The sequence below is a fragment of the Nothoprocta perdicaria genome, unplaced genomic scaffold, assembly GCF_003342845.1.
Source record: "Nothoprocta perdicaria isolate Ctin4 unplaced genomic scaffold, notPer1 scaffold_83, whole genome shotgun sequence".
NCBI classification, from domain to species: domain Eukaryota; kingdom Metazoa; phylum Chordata; class Aves; order Tinamiformes; family Tinamidae; genus Nothoprocta; species Nothoprocta perdicaria.
In genome coordinates this window covers 254,740-274,013 of record NW_020456121.1, presented here as the reverse complement: position 1 = coordinate 274,013, position 19,274 = coordinate 254,740, and the positions used below count along the sequence as shown (strand labels likewise).

Sequence of the window (19,274 nt, the reverse complement as noted above, 5' to 3'; positions counted from 1 at the left end):
GGAAGAGCCAACATTACAGTCAAGTTCTGTTCTTCCTGTTGGCAGCCTGCAGCCAGGCAGAAGGCATGACCATATGTGCTTCCCTTAAGTGCTGATTTGACGGAGCGTTGTTAGCCAGATTTAAGTGTTCTCCTTTAACTGTTAATAGCTGTGTTCTGGGACACTGAGTTATGGTCTATAAAATMACTTTTCTTTTTCCAAGATTTGAAACTGTCATTTGGTAGTAGTGTGAAAAAAATATTTTAATGCATATTATTTGTTTAGATATATTTCAAATATATGAATATATATTGACACATACGAATCTCTATAGACAAAAATACACAAAGTACTACCTGAAATATAATGTTTCCTCTTGTCATTTACTGTAAATAAAAGCTGRTTAACATGTTGAGTAAAACCACCAAATCAAATGCTTCTCATTTTGGATAGCTTTAACACTGCATTCCACATTCCTCCTCCTATATCTGCAGTCAAGTAAGCAGAAACATTRCTCTAAAACCACATAAACTCTGTAGAGGTTAAAAGTCTGGATTSAGGTCTCAAGTTTTCGGGACTCTGTATGTAATTTAGCTCTGCATGTGCTTAGTTGTACATCAAAAGTATTTTTAGCCTTCTGTTCTTTTCCTGTCATTTGTCCAGTAGGTGCTTTTGTGAGAGTGATGCTTTCAGCCTTCATTCTGGTACTGTTACCACTCAGCATTGCTTTTTCTGATATTGAACTCAGTGTCTGTGAAAGGCAGACAGAGCCTTGTCTGATAGCTGGTGAAGCAGACCAATATTGAATGACTAAATCAAACTAGTAAGACTAGTTCTGGAAGAAAAAATACATATTTTTTTCTAAATCTTGGGGCAAAAAGTAGTATTGCATCTCGAGAAGAAGCACACGCAAGAGGAAAGGATCAAATCGGCATAGGTGTGGGARCAGAAATAGCTAAATGTTGATTGGGAGCAGTCCCAGTGAGAGTTTGCTTTGCATAAGTTGTTTTCTTTCAAAAACCAGGTAAGAAATTTGGAGTAGAAAGCCATGAATTCCTTCTTGAAATTGCGTTACAGTCTGTTCTGCACATCTGTGAATGCAGATGGTCACTGTTTTTAATACTTAGGCTTAAGAAGTAACACACTTGATTTCATGACTGAGGTAAAAATCATGCATTTAGCTTGTGTTAATTTTTGAACTCTCCTAGCTATGTATTTAGTAAAATTGCAGAATGATTATTATCACAACTGCACCTGCACGTATTTTGTATACTTAAAATAAATCTTGTACCTTACATGAGATAGCAAAAACAATGCTACATCTCTGAGTTTGATTCATTGTTCTTCATAATAAATGATGYTTTTCCTCTGTGTTGCCAAGTTTCTTAGGTCATGTCTCTGTATTCTTTTTTCATGATATACATTTGTTGGGAAATAATTTATAAATGATATAGAAAACATAGTGCATTGTTATATTTGCTGATTTTGAGTTTTGTCATTTTCTTATCCTGGTTTTCATCCTTCAGATAATCCCTCTGTCACCTGGGGAAAACCACACAGATCACATACTACTGGAGGCARCTAGTCTTTGGGACAAATAAACACTGGAAGATAATACTTAGTAACTTGTATTAAAATGATTAGGCATACCATTAATAAAAGTCTGAAAGGAGAAAATRCTTTTGGACTAAATGATAAATGAAAGACTAAGAATATATACAGATGTAAGATTTATAATGTGAACTATATCTTATTTATTGATATCATCTCTTTGTTGATAGTGTAGAAGTTAAACAGCTACTGTGGGTTTTTTTGGTGCATTTATTAGAAAGGTAAGTAGGTGAACTCAAATTCTTTCATGATGCTAGCAGGCTGTTATAGCACGCTTAGTGTATACAGAGGTCCATGGTATTAGCTGCTTGAATGTTTTGTCAGTATTAAGAAATGTAATGGTAAATGGCAGAAGAATTTGTTTCTTTTGTTTTGAAGGAGATTGGGGGAAAAAATCTCCCAAAATTATTTCACGATACTGAGCAACAGAAAAAAAATCATGATGATTATAGCATAAAATCATTAAAGTTCTCTTTGCTTACTGCAAATACTTTATTTCCTTAGATTATAGTATCAAAGAGTTCAAAAAAGATGGGAGATGGTATTGAACTGGATGATGGATTAGTGTATTTAGTCTGTTGGTGGGTATATACCTCCATTTTATGTATATTACTATAAATTAGGAATAATACTGATGAAGTCAAGAAGGTTCCTGTGATATGTACCTGATACAGTGAGGATCTGTCAGAGCCCCAAAGTTGTTCTTTCCAAATGCTTTTGTTGTATCCAGTGACTTTTCCTTCTTGTCAGCAACCGTTTTCTGTATTTTTCTAAGCCTAAGAGTGTTTTTTCTGTGTACATTCACAGCAGCAATACCTCTAGAGGAAGGTACGTGTTTGAATTGCCAGGCAATGTCTAATTAAACCAGCGGATAATCCTTACTTTGGCCTGAATATTTTCAGCAAATCTCTTGCTTAACCTGCTTCCCCATACAATTTTAGAGCCTTGCTGAGTTACTGCTCTGTCAATAATGGCAAGAGAGCTTACTGTGAAGATAAAAAGTGAATCCACGTTCACTCCCCACATAACCACATAGTTGCCTTTATTTACCTTTGAAAAGAAATCAGTTGCTCTGTAAAGTGCTGGTGTGATAAGTTTTATGCTAAATTAATTATCTTTATGCTAAACAGAGTGCAAAGTTCTTATAAAAGTATATGGGTGCAACTTTTTTTTATGTCTTGAATTGCTAAAATTGATATAAAAAAATGGAACTTTATCATAGTTCCTCTGGATTATCAGAGGAACTATGATACTGGATTACATCATAATTGTACAGGAAAAAAAAGGACATCTAGACTGGATTTTCAGTTGAATGCTACAGATTGTTAGTCAAGCAAAAGAAAGCTTAAAAAGCTGTGTCAATACTTCTCATACTCTTTCCAGTTTCTTGCTTTATTGACATTTATTTTTCTTAATTTCTCTAAGGACAAAAGGATAAAAGATAGCACAGGAGAAGCAGAGTTTTTGCTGTTTCAATGTTTTCCAACAAATCAGATTAAAACAAAGCAAAACAAAAATGGGAAATAGAATGTTAAGAAGCATTAACACAAATTGTGACTGGATTTTGCAAGCAAACCTRACACGAAGGACTGAGTGTGACACAGAATTATTTATTTTTTTCTTCCTTCTCAAGGAACATATTCATGTAGCAAGAAATGCAAACTCAGGATAGCTAAATGTATTTGGAACTCTGGTCAAAAATCAATTATTTTTAAGTCTGTCCTGCTCGAAGTATTTAGGTAAATACCAAAGCTAAGAAGCCCAACTCAATACTGCTTAGTTCCTTAAGTTAAACACTTTGGTGAACTGGAACTTTGGGAATCTAACTTAGTGATGTGATAAATATTTCTTTGAAAGCATAAGAGACTATTGCTTTGCTGTAGTTGTCTGAGTATTTTCCTGGAAAATATTGATTTGGTTGCTGCCTAGGTAGTTATTCATTCAAATATAATAGCTTCAAAAGAAGAGACTGCTTAGAAATATGTAATAGTGAGCCTTTTGATAATGAAAAGAAAAAAAYCTCAGTTTGTAAGACTGTGTTCCCTGGACCTTCCCTCTTCCATTATCATGGAAGGTCTGGAATCATGTGAAAACTTCCTTTATACTGTGATTTACTTAAAGGGCATGACTTTGTCACAGATGGGAAGACTGGCTTCTCACTAGTGTAAATGTTTTCTCTCTGAAAGCCTCTTTTAGTGCACTTCTAACCTAGTGTACCCCAATATGTATTTTTTTTGTTCTCAGGTTTTCCTAACTATTACTATTTAATCACTTTGAATGCTTTGGTATTTGCTGTAACTTTTTAAAAGATGAGATTGGAAATCATGTCTTTCCCTTTGTCCTTTTACTTCACTGCCGTTTTCCCAGAAAAGCCTTTGACCTGTTCTGTGGATGGCCTATGTGGTCCCTGGTAGAGGTGATTTTTAAGTGCTTTAGGGTCTCTGTAAAACAAAAAGTGAAAACTGAGTGACTGGGGAGTGGTAGTTAGACTAAACTTATCTTCTTAATAATAGGGTATCTTGTGATCTCCTAGAGCTGAAATGTTAATGTCTAAGTGGGTTTTTATTAGAAATATGTCTCTGAAATTCTAATTCAGATGTCAGAGGTTGACAGCAGCATGGCCTTTATTCGATACTCTGGTGCTGCTGTGTGACAAAAACAAGGATAATTTTATAGCTTCTTTCTTTTGCCCAAAACACAGCTACATTAGTCTGAAAGACAGCTGATTTTTCAAGGTCAGAAGTGCCTACATGTGAATTGATGAGCTATTATGCATGTCTGTGGTTTTTTTGATGGTTCTCTGTTAATAATATGCATGCAGAACGGACCATAAAAATTCCATTTAAAGATATTAAAGCATACTGGGATATTTAATCAGGTTGGAATTCCTGTCAGTTGGCCACAGGCACAGTGTTGTTCAGTCRATGATTAAGGAAGTGTGCAGAATATGAAGATGAATGTCTATTATATCAGTCCAGGTTTCACTAAAATGGCCCGTTTTGTTTTGGACATTTAGCTAATGGTTCAGTGGAATCACATTCTACAACTGGGCTCACGCTGCTGACTAGCAGAGTAGTCCTGCTGGTCCTACCGTAAGAAAACTTACGTAGAAAGAAAGAGACAAAGGAAGAAAAGATTTTGTAGTAGAAATAGTCACATGATGCAATAATTTTTTTTAAATGTTGCTTGCTTCAGCTTCCAGGCAATCCTAAAGAATAGCTTTGCTAGGGGTGTAAGGCACATGACTTTTCTTAGCAACCTTACTGTTAGAATGAAGCTCTTCTAGAGAATACTGAGAGTTAAAATAGTAGTTTAGATGTGTTAGGACTTTTACCAAACTAGCAAAAATATGATATTTGTAGCAGGACTAGATCCTATATGAAGTTGTTGTGATAATGTCATGTGCAGAGTTCCATTRCACTAACTCCAAGTTGAACTGACCCTGTTGAAATCAAATATGAAATAGCTGCAAAAGTTAATGAGTCTGGGAGTGAAACTAAAGCCAGGCATCGGAATGAATGTTTCATAATGTTCTATGTTTTTTACTTTARATGTACTACTATGCATGTAGTAAATGTTTTGTCAATTAAGATCAAAGATTTTCTTAATACAATGAATGCTGATTTGGAATAGGTTAGAAGATTAACATTTCTTTTTTTTTTTTTTTCAGGAAATGATTTAGAATAAGCAAAACAAAATATTTTCATAGTGTAATGTCTGGATTATTTTGCTTCAATTTTTGCCTCAGTTTTTAAAATAAGTTTGATCTACCATTTTTGTTATTTACTGTGACRAACTTGTATTACTTAAGTGCATTTATTTTATGTGGAAGATAGATTAATTAACCAAAGTAAGATAAATATAATGAATATTTAACACTCCCACGAAGAATTTTTGATTTTTTTATGTTTTAAGAAACCTGCTTTTGCTTCTTTTTGTGTATATTTTTAAATGTTCTCTAATCCCCTATATGTGGAATTGCTCGTATTTTCCTGATTTTTATTCCAAAAAGTGTCGGATCCTTTATTTTATTCCATCTGTCATTCTAGTAATGCCCAGGAGAAATGTTAGTTTACGCTTTAATGGTTCTTTTTCAAAAAACAGAGGTCACCCCTGTATGGTAAAAGGAAAGAAGAGACTGGACACTTCCTTGTGGTTAGCTCAGTATCCTCTTGCCATGGACATTTTGTCCCCATGCACAAATCTTGAGATCTGTTTCTTTTGTGTTTTTTGGCAGGGGATGGGTGAGTAGTACTGCAGCCTGTGACCCTGCCAAGAAATGCGTGCCCATACCTCAGCCTACCTTGTCTTCTGAAACTGCAGAGTGTTTGGCATCCAGGTAAGGGTTTGACAGAGACAATTCTGAAAAACTGGCTTTTTGATSATCAAAACCTCTTATGTCAGCTGTTCTCTAGGCTGAGCCAGAGTGGATGAGGGAGTCTTTCTAGCTGGCTCACACAAGTGGAAAGACTCCATTGCTTTCAAGGTGAAACACAGCCATTTGCTACTTTCCAAATACTTAAATAATTTCTATTAGAGAAGCCTAAAGAAAAGTCAAGATTTAACTTTATTCTCCTGCTCACAGCAGGAGTCCTGTTCATATCAGGCATTTCTCATATGATGTTCAAAGTTGATCAAAACTTTGAAGAGAAATATAAGAAAGGTTGAATGGTCTATTAGGAGCGAAGTACAGTGCATAAATAGYGCCTTACATCATGGAACCTTGTAAGGACACCCATACCTTACGTAACTCTAGATACACAATTCTCATGGTAAAGGCTATCTTAGAAGTGTATATAAAAACCCGAAAGATGTCTAGTTTTGATTTCAGTATTTTTATTATTTATCTTTGCCTTCTTTATTTGTATGTAGGATAAAAGAGAGGAATTGTGGGAGATTATAAAATGTTTTGTCCTAGTTAAAGCTGCGTAGTTCCAAATAATTATCATTAATATAATAGAGCTAAAGCTATTTGGTGAATAAAATCCTGACTAAGTGAGCACTTTAGCACTCTTTTACTTCTAAAGATCAGATAAAGTAAAATTTCGCCAAAATACCTCCTGATACTTATTAAGGAATCTTTCAAGATATAATTTTTATTCTGAGGCCCTCACATCATGAAATTAGTATATCTGATACTCAGAAGTAAAAGYGTTTTCCCCAATAAATGGTCCCTACAAATAACCTATGGATCTTCAAAATTGTAGCCTTCGTGCAGGAGGTTGGCAGTACTGTTTTGATGGGTGAGCAGTGTTCACTCATTCCGTTTTATTACTTTTTTTATAAACACTTGCTATTATCAGCTAACCACCGTTTGCTAATAATAGATCACATTATTATRTTTTCACTCTATTTTTAATGGCTGCTAAGCATTTAGTAGTTATACATTATGAATTGAATAAAACTTAACTCATTTTCTTTGCAAATCTTTAATGAACTTAATCTGTTTTCACTTATTTATTTTTTGACTGTTTTATAAGAATAGTTCAGCCCATGCATTGTTTTCAGGTTCCTTACTATTGGAATTGCTTCAATTATTCTGTTCCTATAGTTTCATGTGTGACTTGTTTTTAATGTTAGAAATAATAGACTGCTCTGCAGGATCTATTTTTAAATATTTTCATGAATATTCTTGTCTGTAAAGTTGTTTACTCGAATACATGTACAATGTAAGTTCCTTCAAAACAAGTGAGCTCGCAGTAACAACATTTGTCAGAAACATGGAACAAAAACAGAAATAATCCTTTTGCAAGATYTGTGCGATTTAGAGTAAGGTGAGACCACTATCACCTGCTATTCTGGTCTMTTCTGACTTTGGAACTTGTCAAAAATTGTGATTTCCATACAGGCAAGTCTAATTTTGAAACTGATTCTTTATATTATAACCACCTCACCATAGATGGAGGATTTAAATCGGAATGAGAAAACAAGCCCTCAAAGATAGAGTTATTACATAGCAGCTTTCTAGCAGCTTGAGAGTAACCTGGAAACACATCCAATCCAGACTAGAGATTTCTTCATCATTACCTAGACCGTTGTCTAGATCTTGCACTTAAGCATCTATAGGTACGTGTGTGTATGCAGGTTTGAATGAAGTATATTTACAATGATCCTGAATGTATTTTGGTTGTTTCATTGAATTGAAATGTTATAATTGTTTGCAGTGTCCTAAACTCCTGTTTTTTTCTACCACTTGTAAGGAACTATAAATTTCACTAGAATGTTTCTAGTTTCCTATAGTATTATGATTTTCTGAATTATTTCTRAATTATTATTTGGCATAACTAATTTTGTGAGAATTTACAAGTTTTCAACAAATTAACAAATGCATATTTCYCAGAAAAATCCAGAAGAATATTAAGTTAGATCTAACTGCTTGAAATCTACTGTTTGCAATGTGCAATTCCTGGTTTCAGAAGTCCCTGAACTAGAAATGACTAGCACCCAAAGTAGTGTTATATGGAATTCACCTTATGTACGTTCTAGGTTCTTTTACTTTTCTAGATAGTTTTTGCTCATCGTTATCCAAGACAGGGATCTGGTATGGCTCAGTATGCCTACTTTATAGTGAGTTTATTTTCTTTTCTTTATATTGTGTATTAATAACTTGTTGCTTCCTCTTCCATTTTTTTTTTTGGGTCACTTAATTAGCTTACTGTCCTCTCTTATTTGATGTTAATATTTCTTCATTGCTCCCTGAGAGAATTACTGAAGGGTTAACAATTCATTAAATGTGAGAAACTGAAGTACTCTCTTACCTTATGTAATTACATTAGTGCTGGGTTTTTCAAACTTCAGTCAAGAGAGCTTGAGAAACAATCCACTGCTGAGCGACTGATTTGTTAGCTCACATCCAAGAGCCTTGGAGAGCTGCAGTGCCGGCATGGGACGTAATGACCCAGGACAAGAAAGTGATTCTAAGAAAGTATATCAAGAAAGTGATTCTGAATTGTTATTTGGCAGTAAAATATTCCAAAAACTGTTGAAACATCTCCCATGAAGGGCAGCAATATTAAGTATGTGGTGTGTGGCTTACTGGTCTTCCATGTGTGTTGCCATCTGCTTTTCTATTTATTTATCTACTTAAAGATACAATAATTTGTGCATCCTTCTAGTCTATACTGATGTATTTTGCATGTATTGCATTTTTTGGAAGTGATTCTTTTCTAATTGTGACTGGCTGAAATCAATAGAGACTTTCATTACAGAATGATTGTGGTTGGAATCCTTCACCATGTCAAAATAACAAGATTACTTTTCTGGAGAACGGAAACAGAAGGCAAAGTGTGTATTGCTCTAAAATTATTAACTATGATAAAAGAAATCTATATATAGTGAATATATTTTTATAATACAGTTAAGTCTTTAGTGGAGTGCCTTTTAAGACTAGCCAATTTTTGTTAGATCTCTGTAGAGAACTTCATAACATTATACTGAATTCTTGACAATTTTAGCTTAACAAGAGTTTTGCATCATTTCTTTCACAGTTTACAAAATCAACAGAAATTCTGTGAACACTAAGTATATTTCTGGTGTTGGAAACTGGAAAGAGTTAAAGATATTCAAATGCTCTGTGGAACTGTAGGTGATCAATATGAAAACTGCTGCACAACAGTCAGCTAGTGAAAAACTAATAAAAGGCAATCAATGCCACCAAAGGTGAGTTTTAAGCATACAATGATTAAGCAAAGGAAGGTGAATTAAACATCTGATGATCTTTTATTGCTAATACAGTCAGTGCATATACAGTCTCAGGTATTTTTATAGCCTGGAAGCTTCTTTTTCCCTAAAGATGACAGGCAAATTTGACTATCTGCTTAGGGTCCTGCCTGTTTAAAAGTGGAAAAAGTAGTTTTCTTTGTGTTTTTCTGATCTGTCTAGTTACCTTTAAGAGTGAAGTTGAACTATTGTTAAGTAAGTTAATTTTCATAGATACAAAACTGTAAAGTTTTAAGGGTAAAAAATTGTCTAGAGTGATAACAAACTCTGAAAGTTCAGTATTTCAATGGAAACAAATTACCATGGAAATATATTAAAAACAAGCAAATGAAACAGCGGCATAATTTTCATGTTATTCAGTTCTGTACATGATATTTAAAAATAGATATATTATTTAATATAAATATGTATTTCCTGTTGCAAAAGCTAGTTACTTTCAGCAATTAAAAACATCAATTAGAAAATGCAATATTGGAGCACAGGCAATGTAAAATTTTATATAAAAGTGTATTTCTTATTGAGATGGAGCATATAATATCTTTAAATATCTAAAAACACATCTAGTATTTATTAATGGCTCTCATCTAAACAAAATTAGCTCAACCTCAAAAATCTTATCAGACTAATTCTTTAGAGTAAGAACCCTTAATTATGTTTGGCTCAGGACAGAGTCAGGAGATGGGCAAAAGTGATTCAGCTGCGGGATCAGCTCAGCCTCTGATGGAGMATAGACCTGGGACTTGGATGTAGCTTCCTAGCGGAAGGAAAGAGAATTGGAAAAGAAAGATGGAAAATGAGGACACACCATCACTATTCTTTCTGTAAATTTAGACATAAATTTACAATCTARGGTCTTAACCTTATCAGGCGAGTAGATGTATATTTAAATAGGCATTTAGCAATTTAACAGCAGAAATGTTTTTTTCCATCTAATGTATTTATAATCATGAAGGGCTTCTCTTTTTTTTTTTCTCTCCTTTCTCTTGACCTTTTATTAGAACACACATTGAAACTGTGAGGTGGGGAATGTTGTAGAGCTTTGCTGGAGGYGCATGAAGCTCATTGAAAGCACAAATGTTATTGTATAAAGTTCACAAACTGTCATCTAATTTCTGTCCAAAGATGAAAGGTTAAATATAGCTTTTTTTAAGGGGAACTTGGTCGATGACAAGTTGAAAGAYTGCAAAATGCAAGTGGCTCTTGAAACCGTGCTTTGCCTGTGAATGACTATCAAACAGGTTAAGAGATGAAAACATTTAATTTCCATGCTGCAAAAGCTAATGATCAAATTATTCATTTTGCTTCTTCCTGTAAAGAAAGAGAAAAATCTCATTTCTCTGAGAAACAGAATGCTGGAGGATGGGATGAGTGTTTCCTAAGGAGTGAGYTAGGGGGATTTTAGTCTGTACTAACTCTTGTCTTGTCTGGTGTCACAAAGAATGCTGGCTACCATCAGAAAACCTCTATGTCTACTTGTGGAACATACTTTTGGCTTCATTTCACCCAAAAGAAATGCAGAACATCTCATCCAAAGTAATCACCACTCTGTAATGGGACCCAAAGAGGAAAGTAGGGCAGTCTGAGAGACATTTTTTGAAAGCACACTCCTGGTCTGAACCACAAGCTCCTGGGACATTCCTGTTGTGTTTTGATTTTGAGAATTCGGAACTTTCGTTATTTCAAAACTTAGAGGAATTTTGGTCTAAATTCTATTTTTATTTAAGTCACAAGGAGTAATAAGTATTAAGTTATTTTTCTTTATTGCTTAGGTCTTAGTCTGGTCTAATCAATAGTAATACTTCTGAGTTTCTATTTATCAAGGTTGGCAAAGAGTTGATCCTTTCTTAGGTGTGTGTCTCTGCTGGTCATCTTAGATGAAAAAAATTCCATCAGAAATGGTTTCTTATATGGAAATCAAATCAGCACAGTACTCTGAAACAAGTATTGCTGCACCATCACAGAAAGCACAGAACAGACACATACTTTTCTTTCAGTGCAGCACTCTGAGATTTGTTATTTTCCTGTTTTATTCTCCAGCTCTTCACAAATAGAGCATAGAGCAGGCTGGCGGAAGGAACCACAGAGTGTTTTTGTACTATTACTTTCTCTCTGTCCTTATCTTCTTTTTAGTGCTTGTCCTTCCTGGGTAACAGATCCAGATTCTGGACGTTAGCTGTTATCTCTCAACACAGCTACACTTTTAAGTTTTCCGTGTGAAGTATTATTTTGAACACATGTTAATAGTGACTGAAAATGTAGCTTATGGCTTGGCTACTGTAGTGGTTTTCAGGATTTATGTTTCTGTATTATACCAGTTCTTTTTTTTTTGTTGGTCATTTGCTTTCATGCAAATGCTTTTGAAATACTGTAATCTTCTATTTCTTGTGTTGGTCAAGCTTAGAGGAAACTGTTTTTGTCAGCTGCATAGTAATTTTAGCTTGGAGACTGTCAGAATTCCTCCAACAGTAAGTGTGTTTATCAAGCTGGTCATTTTATATGAACAATTGGGCTTATTTGACTTCTAGATGCAGTAGTTGTTGTAATGAATTCATGAAATATGTATATGGTGGACTAGGGAAAACCATCAAGCCTCATGCATTTTGCATGGAAATCATTCACTTTTTTCTCTTCTAACATTTCTCCTCCCCTCAGATTATGTATCTTAGGTGGGCATGTTCAATCAAGAGCCTTCCTTGTTCTTGAAATGCTTATTTGCTTTTTGTGAGGATGTAAGGCTGGATTTATTCAAAAAACCTTAAGTTCTGAAAGGGTCAGAACAAAGTCTTCCAAAGTGGAAATAASAGTATTAGAAAATATTCCATTTTGCTGTGTGCTGAGGTTTCTCAGTGCAGCTTAGATACTGGTGGACAGAGTCCCAGGTGAGACTCCAGAAGCAGAACATTCTGCAGTGTTTTTTGTGCTCTAATCAAAGCCCTATTGCAGCCCTTGACCTGAAGCACATCTGGCAAGAGGTGCTGCTTTGTTCAGCCAGCACTGCTGTGGCCTTTGGCTATCCTTCAAGTTCCCTGCTGTCCTTTTAGTTTCTTCTGCTCTTTCCTCCAATCCTGAGGAAAAAGTTCTCTGCAGTGCCAAGAATTGGGTCACCTTCTCACACTGCAGTGTTTAACCCACCAAAGAGGGTTATCTCTTAGGGCATTGGATTTTTTCCTTTGAATACCCTCACAGTATGGAGAATTTGTGTGGTGAGGATGTAAGTGACATTACTTGTGTGTGAAACTAGAATGTGAGAGTCCAATGAAATTGAAGAGTCCAATGAAATTGAACTCTTAATACCCTTGTTGGCTGAATCTTGTTGACTAAATGGGAAACCTTTCCTTGTCTGGGAGTTAGGGTTTTTTTTATTAGATTTTGAAATAGGAGACCTCAGATGCATAAATAAGGAAGTTGCTTCAAAAACTAAACTGCTAGCAATATGGTATTTCTAGTGTAGGTTGAAAAAAAGCAAAGATTCAACTTAAGAACTTAAYGATGATGGCAAGTACAGTTTGTGGCATAAAAATTAAGAATGTGATTTAGGGTGTCCCCCATTGTATATTTGCACTGTGCTGTTCAAGTCCTGCTTGTCCCTAGTGGGAATGTCTGGGTTATAGAAGTGGGAACCAGTATATTGTGGACAAGCTGAAAGAAACACCAGGGTGAGCTGGGCTTGGACTTTGGACTATTAATTTGCAGATATAATGTGGTAAAATATCGCTAGCACCCAAACTGGGGAGCAAAGGTGCTGTCTTCTCCTGTGCATGTCATATATCTACACTTAGAAGATTGTAGTGATGCAAGCGTTCACCCAAATGACTTTGCCTGGGTATTGATCTAAGGCTTCTACTCAAAATGATTGATATGTTCAGAATTAATGCACGGTGGTGACATATCTGTAACGATGACAACAGAAAACCTTGAGAGAGATACAGTATGATGGCTTTTTTCTTTTTCGAATACTACTTGATCTATTGCGAATATTTCTAATTTACTCTAAATACTAATGGTGTTGATGGTATGACTCAACATTTCTTTCAGCAAAGCGATCGGCTTCAGATGTCTCTCCCCTTTTCCCGTCTTTTACTGTTAGCAAAAAGAAAGAAAAGCTGTTAAAATATTCTAAATGCAAATTCCAATGGAGTTTTATTGAGGAGAAAACTACCCTATTTTTCAAAATATTGTAGATATTCATTCACCTTAAATGTGAACTTGGAAATGAAAGCAAGTCCTTAGATCTTAGTGCAAGATCTTCAGCTTGCTTTACCTGTATAGTGATTAATTTCTGCTTCTGTGGTTCTTGCAGTTTTTAAAACCACTTAGATTTGTTATTTGAGTACCATAATGAAGATTGACATTCATCAACAGTGAACATTTTGAATCTGTGTCTTTGGATCATAYGAAATGTAGAGCTTTAAGCAAAAATGAAGAGTCCTTAGAGCTGTATTATAGCTATATGGAGGAAATGAGTATTCATGCCTACACTTTCTAAATTTGGTCAAGATTTAAGAAATGTAGTAAAGAAAATGGAGACCAGATTTCCTTTTTTTGCTATTCTTTCTATTTTTTTTCACATAGAAACATAAAAATCAGAAGTATAAGCACCAGTACTTCTAATGAAACAATATCTGTGCAGATCCTGTAGTATTTTAGTGGAGTCTTTGGAATAAAGATCTGATTTTCATAATTGATGCTCACTGTAGATATATAAGGACCTCTTTGCTTATCTGTTTCTCCATTTGTAAAACAGGGAGAGCAATGCTTTCTTACAATTAAACTGTCTTCAGACTTTGAGAAGAAGACTTGCTGTGACAGTGTTGTCGACAGGATGGCAAAGAGCAAGGCTGAGATGAGGAGACCAGAGGGTTTCATTTGTGTTTGTATTTAAACTACAGCACTGCCAAAAGCAGATTTGAAACTACTGTTCTAGTATGAAGTGTTGGACTCTGAAAGAAGTTTTGGGCTAATATTAACTTGGTAGGAATCACTTCACAGTAGTCTGAGAGGAATCCTGATTTTTTATTTATTTTTCAACATTGCTTTTTGAACTTCTTTTTGCTTGTCTTCAGAGCACATATGATAGCAGGTACTTGCCTTTTATCCTCCTACCTTTCTTTCTGAGCATTTTTGATGTCGAGATGGTGAGTTTCCTATTCATGGTAATCTATGAGACTTTCGAAAGTTGATTTAATAAAAGCAAAACAAATCTGTTGTATTATAGATGTTAAATTTTCTCTGGCATCCTCCCAAAACAGTAGACATCAAGGTCACAAGAGGTACATTCTATTTACAGGACTATATTTCATTTTTTCAATCAGACATTGTTTTTCTGTGTGTATKTTGCTGCACACATTGCAGTCCATGACATGCAGAAGAGATTATTTGGTAATTAAAATATTTCGTGTTTATGTGAGATTTTGAAATCAATAAAAATTTCTTAGTGAAATGAAATGAAGCTATATGTCTGTAATTACAGAATCCTGTAAGTTACAGATGAATAGAATTAGAACTAGTAGCTATTTTCCATCTCCTTTGGCACTTTCTCTACTATTTTGGTGGGTTTATTAGTAGATTTTTTTTCTCAGTCTTTTAGATATCCAAGTGATGGGCTTTCTAGTAATGCCTTTCAATATACCTATTACTTTTAATATGCAGTTTTAAAAAGTGAGTCTCAAGTAGAATTGCTTTGTCTTATAATCATGATTAGCAACAGGTCTTAGCATTTGAAATRGTAAGTAGCATAACACATCTTAAAACTTAAGGGTTTATTTTGACAGTCAGACCAAGGGCAGCAAGAGATTTCAGTAGGACTCAAGGAAATTGAATACAAATATTCATTTCTTAGTGCTCTGACACAATCCATTCCAAAAACAAAAGAAGGAAAAAAAAAGACAGAAATAATAATAGTAATAATACAGAAATCCTTTCTTTTTTAATATATATTCTTGTTAATGTAGTAATTTTTGTCATTCATTCTAGATAACTGTCATTCACCAGAAATACAGAAACTTTCACTTTGGAGAGAAAAATCCTTTCAGGTATATAATTTTGTCAATGATAATGTTTGCATTTATCATGGTCAGGTCTTCGTATTTGACAAATATCCTTCTGTTTCTAATGTTTTGGTTTTACTGACTGACATTTTTAAACCGTTATTCTACAAATGTCAGTATTGTTAATTTTACCTCTTAAAAAGGGAAGGGTTAAAAGAGTTATATTTTTGTATGCCCAAATGTAATAGAATTTGAAATTTAATGAGTATTTGAATAGACCACTTTTAAGGCTGATTTTTTAATTTGAATATAAATATATATTTTTTTATATTGTATATGTATATTCTTTATTATGCTCACAAAACCTCCTATTGCCTAGTTTCCTGGTTTCAATTATTTTAATAAGAAAGTATGTCTGTAAAACCATGAAACTGGCAATCAACTGAAATAACATTTTAAAATTAGATTTAAAACTGATGGAAAAATCATAAATAAGAAGTAAACTCATTTGAACATGGCTCTGGGCATGTAAAGTTCTCATTATGGTGTGGTAAAATATAAGCACTGAGAAAAATCAGTTTTATTACATTTACTAGAGAAGTAGTCTAAAGGAGAAGTCTAAAGGAAAAAAAAACCCTGATAGTTAGAGGGAATGGCATTCATGAGTAAAATTGACTATGTTGTGTGTTAATCATATGCAGTGATATACACCCCAGGTAATAGTGACGTTGCCTTTCCCTGATGGAGAGAAGTTCTTTCCTTTTTATCCGTCTTCCCTCTTTCATGTCAAGGTCTTACTTGTTTCCATGTTAAATTAACAACTAATCAAGTGGCCGTGTGAAAGGTGACTGATATCAAGTCATCTGATGCTGAATGTACAAGTTCAAGAAGAAAAAGTAGGCAAACACCTTTAGTACCAAACTGTCGCAATTAGGTTTGGCAATATAGTTATTGTTTTGTGAAATCTAACTGTGATGAAAAAAAGTCCTAATCTCTTTCCTAGAGAAGCTTCTAACACTCATTAGAATAATTTCTGTTTGTCTTCAGTGCTAAAAATGCAGCAAAGAGTAACTGTTTATCACAACATAAAAACATTGAAGAACTTGAATTTAAATTTGAACTTAATACAGCAAAAAATGAGCAATTTAAACAATTTTTTGAAGCACTTTGGCCTAAATAGAATCATGTGGAGAGATTTAAAGCTACAGATGCTGCAAATACTGCAAGACAGGGACTACTAACGAACAAAAAGAATTTACAGCATTAATGTAGCATTAATGTGGTAACTCATTACGTATGACAGCAGGGTTCATAACCTCTACAGGGGAAAAGTTGATAGCAGTTTCTGCTACTGATTCTGCATCTGAAAATAAAGACAAAGAAAACTTCATATCAATAAAATCTAAGGATCAGAGAGCTGCCTATGAATGTACAGCCTATGGTCCAACATGCAACACCAGAATGCAGCTGTAAGCTCTGAAGCTGCTTCTGCAATTTGAACATACTGAGAATACATAAAATAAAAAGTAATGTCGCCTGAAGGTTGGAAGCTCCATTTCTTTCCTTAGAACAAAGTATGACTATGCAGCATGGACACACAGTCCAAAAAAAAAAAAAAAGGTTTAAGAGCCTGAATTGGTGCAYTTTCTCTTTTGTGAATCATTTGAGTGAGGAAATAAAGCCAGTTTCAGCATTAAAATCCATTTTAGTATTTTCTGCTATGCTTTTCTAGAAAGCATTGTACTACATACTCTATTCTGTCTAAAGCATAACTGAAGGCATATGGATTGCTCTTAAAAGAAAACATCTGCCTTTTTAAATAGACATTTTAACTGCATTGTACACAACTATATAAGCTTATATATATATATGTTTATATTTAGTTGTTCCTGAAAAATGCTCTTCCAGTCTCAAAAGAGCTCTCATTGCAAAGGTTCCAACAGAGAAAGCTGCTTTCATTTCAGCAGAGTGTCRGCTCAAAATGATCCTCTTTAAAACCGAAGTTCTTCCATTCACTTACAATTGCTAGATTTTGGTGACAAAGCGATCATCATGATTGTAATTAAATATTTATCACACAGTTCTCTTTTGTCATCTGAATGTTACAAGGCAGGCAAAGATATACTTTAAAGGCTGAGTAGTAAGCTATATTATGATAGTATATCAGGCAAATGAGCGCTTGATGGACTGTGCTAATGTGAGCTAAAAATAAAATCCCATCTGTTCACCTTTCAAACTGCATCAAGGCAGTGCATATGGGTTGCAGAATAACTTAATGAAACGCAAATGAAAATATGTTTATTTCCATCTTGCTGGAACAAGTAAAACAGGCAACTTGTTAGTGAAGATGTTTTAAACAAGCAATGAATTGTATGCTTATGGTTCTCCTGCTATACTGTAGCACCACGTTCATTTAAGAGCATWAGTGAGCAGAAATAGAAGCAGAGATGTTCACTGACGGTTCTCTCTCCAGTACTCATATAAAGCTCAAAATCTTGATTACCAGTGCTGAGTGTTTGAATTATTGGAACAATTAATGATGTGCCCATTAGCATTAATTCTAGAGAATATACTGCATCTTGTGACCTTCAGTAATAATATTTTTTTGGTTCTAATTTTTTCTCATAATTTAAGGAGTTAATTTTTTGGTAGAATATATATATAWAAAAAACACTTCAGAGCCACATGCTGAATTATCTCTGTGAAGATCTGGTCCRTAAAAAGAGACTATTTATTTCCAGAAAGATGCAATGCATGCTCTGTAACATGACTAGGTATTACACAGTGGAAAAGGAAGTGAAGGGAGATTTTGTTTTCTCTGAGTAGCTCTTAATGCTGATGTAAGCTGAAGCTACTGGATCTACCATAATAAGGATTGCTGAGGATTTTTCAGTATACTGAAGGCAACATGAGTACTTTTGTTGAAAGATTTTTTTCACATTTCAGCTAATTGTACCTATCACATTTCAGCTAATTGTAGTCATGTAAAAAATACATGATATTTACCTGAATGCTCTTTCCTACAGCAGTACCCAGAAAAAATCATCTATTTTTTTAATAATAATTTCCTGTTGATTCTGCTTTGTGTTCAGCTAAAGCTGAACCATATCTAGTGAGTTGCGAGACCTTTTCTTTTGAAAGCCATAATGAAATGAACCCAAAGAACACCACTAATATGTTAATCATGGTTCAAAGGTGCAGGTGAATTGGATTTGATCTGTCTTTGAAACAACTCTTTGACAACCTGAAATAAGGAGTTAACTCCTGCAAAGATCTCTTATAGGAGAGGAAATATTTAGCAAGGCATAGATAGGTATGAAGGGTTCATATACTTCCTAAGAGGAATATGAAATTGCAGGAAGAGAAGACTGCGAGAGAAAATGGCTTTGTTTAGTTAAAATGTTCCTTATGGTTCAGGCTCCTGGGACACGTCTTGCTACAGGCAGCTTCATGATGGAAGAAGCCTGGAGTATATGCCATCCCCTTGAGAAACCCTACTGCTTCCTGGAAGGAAAACTGGCTGCAAGTTTACAGTGTGCTCCGATAGGGTCCCAGGAGTAAAGGCTGACTGCAAGTGAACTTCAGGCTGTACTAATCCATCTGCTCGTTTTCTTGACTTCAATGTAGTGGTTGCTGTCAAAAACATTTTTTTTAGAAAGATACGCCAGTCTTTCCAGTTGGAAGGTGCGTATGTGTGTATATCTCTCTATATACATCATGTGTATACATATATATTTGTATACAGATAGATATATATATAAAATCATAGTGTTTGCTTTGATTAAACAGATTGGATTCTGAAATGGCTGAGATGTGTTACAATCTGAAGCTCTGAAAATGAAAGCCACTTGTAAAAGCCGTATGTTGGGGGGAAAAACTGTCTGATTTGTCATCTTTGCCTGTCTTGAATAATATATTTTGAACGATATATTTCTATCAATTTTCAGTGTAATTTTTGAATTGTTTTTGTTAAAAATA

At 34.5% G+C, this 19,274-nt stretch overlaps 1 long non-coding RNA gene across 1 annotated transcript in view; it reads left to right on the top strand.

Annotated features, from left to right (window-relative positions):
- The window catches only part of LOC112958288, a 92,127-nt gene extending 73,123 nt beyond the window's left edge, over window positions 1-19,004 (top strand). The window contains exons 2-5 of the long non-coding RNA XR_003251400.1: window positions 5,828-5,929; window positions 9,078-9,249; window positions 15,283-15,341; window positions 18,714-19,004. This is a non-coding gene — a long non-coding RNA (uncharacterized LOC112958288). The remainder of the gene's footprint in view (window positions 1-5,827; window positions 5,930-9,077; window positions 9,250-15,282; window positions 15,342-18,713) is intronic.
- The last annotated feature ends 270 nt before the right edge of the window (window positions 19,005-19,274 follow it).